Source organism: Colobus angolensis, unplaced genomic scaffold, assembly GCF_000951035.1.
Source record: "Colobus angolensis palliatus isolate OR3802 unplaced genomic scaffold, Cang.pa_1.0 Scaffold18, whole genome shotgun sequence".
Taxonomy (NCBI): domain Eukaryota; kingdom Metazoa; phylum Chordata; class Mammalia; order Primates; family Cercopithecidae; genus Colobus; species Colobus angolensis.
In genome coordinates, this window is record NW_012114932.1 from 2,615,243 (window position 1) to 2,622,123 (window position 6,881).

General features: G+C 47.2%; 1 protein-coding gene across 3 annotated transcripts in view; it reads right to left on the reverse strand.

The window, feature by feature from the left end:
• Window positions 1-6,624, reverse strand: part of DAG1 (dystroglycan 1 (dystrophin-associated glycoprotein 1)) — a 77,911-nt gene extending 71,287 nt beyond the window's left edge. Inside the window, exons 1-2 of one of the 3 annotated variants that reach the window (XM_011939082.1) lie at window positions 6,540-6,624; window positions 1,655-1,711 (exon numbers count right to left, since the gene is read on the reverse strand). The gene's annotated coding sequence lies outside the window, so the exon portion shown is untranslated. Of the gene's footprint in view, window positions 1-1,654; window positions 1,719-6,539 lie in introns of those variants that run through there. The other 2 variants (XM_011939080.1, XM_011939081.1) reach the window with 2 other exon arrangements.
• Window positions 6,625-6,881: the final 257 nt, after the last annotated feature.

Genomic DNA, 6,881 nt, shown 5'->3' on the forward strand with positions numbered 1-6,881 from the left:
AAAAAAATAAAAATAAAAATAAAAAATAAAAATAAAAACTCTTGGGCTCAAAAGATCCCCCCACCTCAGCTTCCCAAGTAGCTAGGAACACAGGCGCGTGCCACCACACTCAACTAATTTTAATTTTATTTTTTGTAGAGACAGGGTCTCTCTTTGTTGCCCAAGTTGGTCTCAAACTCCTGACTTCAAGTAATCCTCCCACCTTGGCCTCCCAAAGTGCTGGGATTATAGGCATGAGATCGGCCTCCTTTTCTTTTTTCTTTCCACTTTTTTTCTTTTTTTTGAGACAGAGTCTCACTCCATCGCCCAGGATGGAGTGCAGCAGCACGATCTCGGCTCACTGCAACCTCTGCCTCCCAGATTCAAGATTCAAGCAATTCTCCTGCCTCAGCCTCCCAAGTAGCTGGGATTACAGGTGCACACTACCACGCCTGGCTACTTTTTGTATTTTTAGTAGAGACAGGGTTTTACCATGTTGGCCAGGCTGGTCTCAAACTCCTGACCTCAAATGATGTACCCGCCTCGGCCTCCCAAAGTGCTGGGAGTACAGGTGTGAGCCACTGCACTCAGCGCTTTTCTTTCCACTTTTTCTTTGAGATGGTGTTTCACTCTTGTTGCCCAGGCTGCAGTGGGATGGTGGGATCTCAGCTCACTGAAACCTCCACCTCCCATGTTCAAGAGGCTCTCCTTTCTCAGCCTCCCAAGTAGCTGGGATTACAGGTACCTGTCACTACGCCCAGCTAATTTTTGTATTTTTAGTAGAGACAGGGTTTCACCATGTTGGCCAGGCTGGTCTAAAACTCCTGACCTCAGTTGATCCATGCACATCTGCTTCCCAAAGTGCTGGGATTATAGGCATGAGCCACCGCACGCGGCCTCTTTCCACTTTTATCTTCCACACTACTTAAATATATGTATTATCCAATAGAGCTTTTCCACCGCTACTAATGTTTTAAAATTCTAAGTCAGGTGCGGTGGCTCATGTCTATTAATCCCAGCACTTTGAAAGGCTGAGGTGGGAGGATCGTTTGAGCCCAGGGGTTTGAGATCAGCCTGGACAATATAGTGAGATCCCATCTCCACAAAAAGTTAAAAAAATTAGCCGGGCATGGTGATATGCCCCTATAATCCCAGCTACTTGAGAGGCCAAGGTGGGAGGATAGCTTGAGCCTAGGAAGTCGAGGTCTGCAGTGAGCTGTAATCATGCCACTGCACTCCAGCATGGGTGACAGACGGAGATCCTGTCTCAAAAACAAATAAATAAGCTGGGCACAGTGTCTCATGCCTGCAATCCCAGCACTTTGGGAGGCCAAGGCGGGCGGATCACCTGAGGTCGGGAGTTCAAAACCAGCCTGACCAACATGGAGAAACCCCATCTCTACTAAAAATACAAAATTAGCTGGGTGTGATGGCGCATGCCTGTAATCCCAGCTACTTGGGAGGCTGAGGCAGGAGAACTGCTTGAACCCAGGAGGCAGAGGATGCAGTGAGACAAGATCACGCCACTGCACTCCAGCCTGGGCAACAGAGCGAGACTCTGTCTCAAAAAAATAAATAAATATAAATAAATATAATTCTGTGGTTATCATTTTGGCCAGTATGTGATTATCCCTCAACTTTCTTTTGCAGAAATGTCTCTTTTCAAGTACCTTACCTCACCTTCTAGTGCTAGGCTGCTTTAAAAGCCTTATCTTCCTGGAGAGCAGAGGCCCTGCAGGAAAAGGAGGAAACAATATTGGTGAATGCCCACAACTGAAATAGAATTATACCACACCGACCAACTCCAGAGGAAGTGGGGAATGTCACTGAGTCTCCTGCCCACACCACCAATTAGTCACCCTTCTTTGTCAAAGGTCACAGTAAGAAAATGAAACATTTTCTGTACAGTCAATCCAGAACCAAAAATTATAAATAATAAAATTAATTTCAGTGTATTTTAGACAGTGTTTTTTTTTTTAAATGATTAGCTCAAAAAGGTATAACTGAGAAGCAAAACCTCAACACTGCAAAACCTCAAACTTGGCTCACTGCAACCTCCACCTGCTGGGTTCAGGCAATTTTCCTGCCTCAGCCTACCAAGTAGCTGGGATTACAGGTGCGTGCCACCACGCCCAGCTAATTTTTGTATTTTTTAGTAGAGAAGGGGTTTCACCATGTCGGACAGGTTGGTCTCAAACTCCTGAGCTCAGGTGATCCAACCGGCTCCGCCTCCCAAAGTGCTGGGATTACAGGTGTGAGCCACTGTACCCGGCCCAAAACCTCAACACCATTAAATGTATCTCATGACAAGCAAGATAAAGACATTTGGTTATAAAAGTAATTTTTTAAATATGCAGCTGATTGTTCCCAGTAGAATCCTGCTTTTAAAACATAAATATAAATTAAGTCAACATACTGCTAAAGTTTGTTCAGATTTAATCACTCCAACACAGAACACAGACGAGCTTCACCAACTTTGACACCCTCGATTTATGACCTTCTACTAACGCATCTCATCCACCTTTCTACCCTACATCCTGCGTAAAACTAAGAAAATGCTGAGCTATGGCTAGGCGTGGTGGCTCACACCTGTAATCCCAGCACTTTGGGAGGCCGAGGTGGGCAGATCATGAGGTCAGGAGATCAAGACCATCCTAACACGGTGAAACCCCATCTCTACTAAATATATACACACACACAAAAAAAATGAGCCAGGCATAGTGGTGGGCGCCTGTAGTCCCAGCTACTCAGGAGCCTGAAGCAGGAGAATGGTATGAAGCCGGGAGGCAGAGCTTGCAGTGAGCCAAGACTGCACCACTGCACTCCAGCCTGGGTGACTGAGCGAGACTCTGTCTCAAAAAAAAAAAAAGGAGAAAAAAAAGAAAATGCTTAGCTATCAAACCTAAAAAATTGGAAAATAGAGAACCCTATTCATTAAGGCTAAATTAAGCCTTCTGGCTGGTGTAATTTTGTAAGCTACTCTAAATTCCTATATATAGAAATTGCTGGCTGAGTGCGGTGGCTCACACCTGTAATCCCAACACTTTGGGAGGCCAAGGCAGGCAGATCACAAAGTCAGGAGTTCAAGACCAGCCTGACCAACATGGTAAAACCCCATCTCTACTAAAAATACCAAAATTAGCTGGGCGTGGTGGCACATGTCTGTAATCCTAGCTACTTGGGAGGCTGAAGCAGGAGAATCGCTTGAACCCGGGAGGTGGAGGTTGCAGTGAGCCAAGATCGTGCCACTGTACTCCAGCCTGGGCGAAAGAGCGAGACTCCATCTCAAAAAAAAAGTAGCTGGCTGGGCAAGGTGGCTCACGCCTGTAATCCCAGCACTTTGGAAGACCGAGGTAGGCGGATCACCTGAGGTTGGGAGTTTGAGACCAGCTTGACCAACATAGAGAAAGAAACCCTGTCTCTACTAAAAATACAAAATTAGCCAGGCGTGGTGATGCATGTCTGTAATCCCAGCTACTCGGGAGGCTGTGGCAGGAGAATTGCTTGAACCTGGGAGGCGGAGGCTGCAGTGAACCAATATCACACCATTGCACGCCAATCTGGGCAACAAGAGCGAAACTCCATCCTAAAAAAAAAAAAAAAGAAAAGCCAGACGCGGTGGCTCACGCCTTTAATACCAGCACTTTGGGAGGCCGAGGCGGGCAGATCACAAGGTCAGGAGATTGAGACCATCCTGGTTAACACGGTGAAACCCCGTCTCTACTAAAAATACAAAAAATTTAGTCAGGCGTTGAGGCGGGCGCCTGTAGTCCCAGCTACTCGGGAGGTTGAGCAGGAAAATGGCGTGAACCCAGGAGGCGGAGCTTACAGTGAGCTGAGATGGCGCCACTGCACTCCATCCAGCCTGGGCGACACAGCGAGACTCTCCGTCTCGAAAAAAAAAACAAATTAAATAAATAAATAAAAAGGCCCGGCATGGTGGCTCACGCTTGTAATCACAGCACTTTCGGAGGCTGAGGAAGGTAGATCACTTGGGCTCAGAAGTTCAACCCCATCTCTACAAAAAATACAAAAATTAGGGCAGGGAGCAGTGGCTCATGCCTGTAATCCTAGCATTTTGGGAGGCCGAGGAGAGTGGATCACCCAAGGTCAAGAGTTTGAAACCAGCCTGGCCAACATGGCGAAACCCCCTCTCTACTAAAAATACAAAAATTAGTCAGGCATGGTGGTATATGCCTGTAATCCCAGCTACTTGGGAGGCTGAGGCAGGAGAATCACTTGAACCCAGGGGGCAGAGGTTGCAGTGAGCCGAGATCACACCACTGTACTCCAGCCTGGGCGACAGAGCAAGACTCCGTATCAAAAAAGAAAAAAGGAAAGAAAGAAAGAAAAGAAATCAAGTATGCTCTCATCTGCCTCCACAAGGATGAACACACATTGACTCTCATGGGTTAAAATACCTGCTATGCCCAAGAGGAAATGCAATACCCCAGGTTCAAGTAGGAGATAAAGTTGAGTTTTTTTTATTTTTATTTCTTGAGACCGAGTTTCGCTCTTGTCACTCAGGCTTTCAGCTCACTGCAACCTCTGCCTGCCGGGTTCAAGCGATTCTCCTGTCTCAGCCTCCCAAGTAGCTGCGATTACAGGAGTCCGCCACCATGCCTGGCTAATTTTTATATTTTTTAGTAGAGATGGGGTTTCACCATGTTGGCCAGGCTGGTCCTGAACGCCTTACCTCAGGTAATTCACCTGCCTCGGACTCCCAAAGTGCTGGGATTACAGGCATGAACCACCACGCCCGGCCTGGAGATAAAGTTGTTTTTTTTTTTTTTTTTTTTTAAAGACAAGGAGTCTCGCTCTGTCACCCAGGCCAGAGTGCAGCGGCACAATCTCAGCTCCGCAATCTCAGCTTGCTGCAAGTTCCACCTCCTGGGTTCACGCCACTCTCAGCCTCAGCCTCCCGAGTAGCTGGGACTACAGGCGCCCACCATCACACCCGGCTAATTTTTTGTATTTTTAATAGAGATGGGGTTTCACTGTGTCAGCCAGGATAGTCTCCTGACCTTGTGATCCGCCCACCTCGGCCTCCCAGAGTGCTGGGATTACAGGCGTGAGCCACCGCACCCAGCGATAGATAAAGTTTTTAATGATCAAATGCCAGGCCTCCTTTCCCATGAATCGACTGCAGTCTAAGTGGACCCTCCAAATCCCACCATCCTCAACAGTAACCAGACACAAGCAACTCTGTGGGCCACTACACCAGGTAGTCAAGAAGGAATTTAAATCCTTGGTTATGCTTGGTCTTCTGGCCCAGGCATTCCAGAAAGTACCTCCTCCCCCATCATGGCAGGACATCCCCTCTGTACTATCTTTTCAGTCTCTCTTTTCTGATGGCCCCTTCTCCCTCCCCATCTCTCCTCTGATGGCTGACTTAACTGCCAGAGGTCCTGGCCCCCTCCCTCTCCCTGACACTCCACCAGCAATATCCTTCTAAACACAGGTCTGGGTCACACCATTCTACTAATTAAAAGGCTCCCCAGACTCCTGCACCCCGCATACAAAGTTGGAACTCCTGTAAACAAGGCAGGCCCAGAGCTCCCACCTGCCAAGCTGGAGGACTCCCAAGCACTAATTTTAGGTGCTCATGTACATGTGGTTCCCTGTGTCCAGGCCTTGATGTCCCCCACTAATTCCTGCTGGCCCTGAAAGCCACAGCTCAGGAATTCCCTCTCCACTCAGGCTACTATGCGAGCACGCTTAGTGGGCAGACACTATTAATCATGGGTTCCCCGGTCCCCACTGGCCTCTAAACTGAATTCCTTAACGGCAGAAGCAGACTCTTTTACATGAGTCCCTAGGATCTACCACAGAATTTGGCAGGTAGTGAATCAAAATACTTGTTAAAATGAATAAATGCTTTTGCCAAATCAATTTTTAAGAACAGTGACGATTTGCACTGTGCTTCTTTTACCAAAGGCACATATCAACACAAGTTTTTATATCCCATAGGATCTTTACATGATGGATCCAACTCCCTACTGAAACTGATTTCTCCAAAATACAGCTCCTCAGCCTCTTTGAAGCACACAGTTCTTAGTTCACAGCCAAAAAAAAACGCACAAAAGTTCAATTAAACTTCTCCATACTCAAACTATGGATTTTTATGCCTCCAAAATGTAGTAAGGTGAAATTCTTTTTTAGAACAGGAACATTCCAAAATGTCTCTGAACACCAAGCATAGAACCTGGTAAAATTACAATACTCGATCTAGACCAGACTTTCCAAAACACCTGAAAGCACATCCAACTCTTTATCTGGAATTATGTCCTATAAACACCACCCTCCCTTCACGAAGTCTGGCTTCTATGCCAGGAGTCACTTCTACTCGCTTATTTAGGGAAGCAGCACGATGGAATCTTAAGTTAGAACTCTGCGCTACGAAGGTGCTGTCCCAGGCTCTTGCCCCAACCAGTCAAAACTTCATCGTCACCATTAAAACTAATTCTGAAGTAACTCGATTTACAAAAATAAGAACTTTTCAAGTTATAGAGATTAAAGGATGCATTTTAAGTTATCAGTTGAGTCTGTAGGAAATTAACTTGGAATTTATGGCAAAAAGATTCCAAGCCGAGATGACATTTGCTATGGAGACACTATCCAAATACACTCGCAGGTGAACCTGGTCTGCCAAATACAAAATGAAAAGGTAGTAAGAAAGTAGGCTTCCAAAGGAGCTCAAGTAAGGATGAGGGAACCCACCAAGGCTCTGAGGAGCTCTGACCGAGCAGTGGCGGCAGCGGCGCCCTTCCCCGCCTCTGGCGGGGCTCGACGCCCACAGTCGGAATCCGGCCCAACTGGGCCACAACCCCTACTGGAAGCCCGGGAGGCGGCCCGCAGGCAGCTCACGACCGCGGCCAAAGCGCAGGCTCCGCGTTCCCGGG